This window comes from Carassius auratus, chromosome 20 (assembly GCF_003368295.1).
Source record: "Carassius auratus strain Wakin chromosome 20, ASM336829v1, whole genome shotgun sequence".
Lineage (NCBI taxonomy): Eukaryota > Metazoa > Chordata > Actinopteri > Cypriniformes > Cyprinidae > Carassius > Carassius auratus.
Window position 1 is genome coordinate 6,804,039 of NC_039262.1, and position 1,579 is coordinate 6,805,617.

The following is a 1,579-nucleotide window of genomic DNA, read 5'->3' on the forward strand; positions in this document are numbered from 1 at the left end:
TTGGCTCACTCAGATTGTCCGTTGCTTTGGGGATGATAACCCGAAGACAAGCTAACTGACACTCTTAACAATTTACAAAACCGACCGTGTTCTCTCGACTCAAGCGCCCCCTAGCATGAGAGATGGTAGGGAGAGAAGGACTGGGTTGGCGATCCAGGCGATTAATCCGTGCGTCGACCCATAGAGCCAACTCTATGAGTCCTTTGAGAGTGGGGGGCAGCTTGAGGAGGTAGATCTCTTTCTGAACACGGTCGGATAACCCATGCAGTAATCGATCCCACTGCGCCACCTCGTTCCACTGGCATGCGGCTGCCAGGGTGCGGAACTCGATGGAGTAATCGGTCACTGATGAAGAGCCTTGACGGAGTTCCGAGAGTTGATGAGCGGCTTCCCTGCCAGCCGCGGCACGGTCGAATACTCTCCTCATTTCCTCAGAGAGGGCATTGAACAAGGCACAACACGGATGTTGGTTCTCCCACACCGCCGTCCCCCATAAGGCAGCCTTGACAGATAACAACGTAAGTGTGAACGCCACCTTAGAATCCTTGGTGAAAAACACAAAAAAACAGACATCCAACGCAGACAACACTAAAGCCAACAAACAGGGTAACCGACATTAAACAATGATCTCACAAACACAAGACGTGAGACAAGCCAATATATAGGGGATGAGTAATGAGTGACAGCTGTTGCTGATGACAATTAACGGAGATGCCCACAAGCTAATCAGTGCAGACGCGAAACACACAGACTTCACCACAAAGTGCAAACACCCCGAGATCATGGTTTACCAACCGTGACACCACTACAAGTGCTTTTTTCAGTTCATACAAGGTAAATTCAAGGTAAAATATACTCCAATAAATGAGGGTATATATACTTAAAATCTGGTCCCTGCTTTCTTTAAATCCTCTGATAAATTTGAGTTACTGTGAACTTTAACTAATGTTTTCCGCAAACACCTCTGCTTTTCTGCTTTCAGATAAAATGTGTCTATTATTATATATTAAACCAGGGCCCGTATTCATAAAGAATCTTAATACAAAAAGTAGCTCCTAGTGACAAAATTCTAAGAAAATTCTTAGAAATGTGGGCGTTTACTCTTAAAATTAACGAAAAAATCCTAGTAAAGAAAAAAGTAATTCAGAAAGCATCTTAACCCTTAAAGGAGGTCTTAAGGTCAAACTTGTTAGGAGCACAGACGAGGACATTTAAGAGGCTTAAGAGTTTCTTTAGCAGAGGAGAAAATGGCAGAAAGATGAAGAAGCAGAAGAAATGTGTTGCAGACAATGGATGACAGTGAGTTAATAAGACGCTATAGATTAGATCGTGCAGGGATCATGTTTGTGACTGATCTTATTAGAGACGTGCTAACATCTCAGACACAGCGCAGAAATGCCATAGCGCCAGAAATTAAAGTAATCACTACATTACGATATTTGGAAACTGTGATGATTTGGGTCTGTCACAACCTTCTGCAGAGTGATCACACAAACAATTACAGCACTTTCAGAACATCTTATTGTGTCGCAGTTCATTTCGTTTCACCTGGACATTCCCGCCTTGCAGGCTCAAAAAA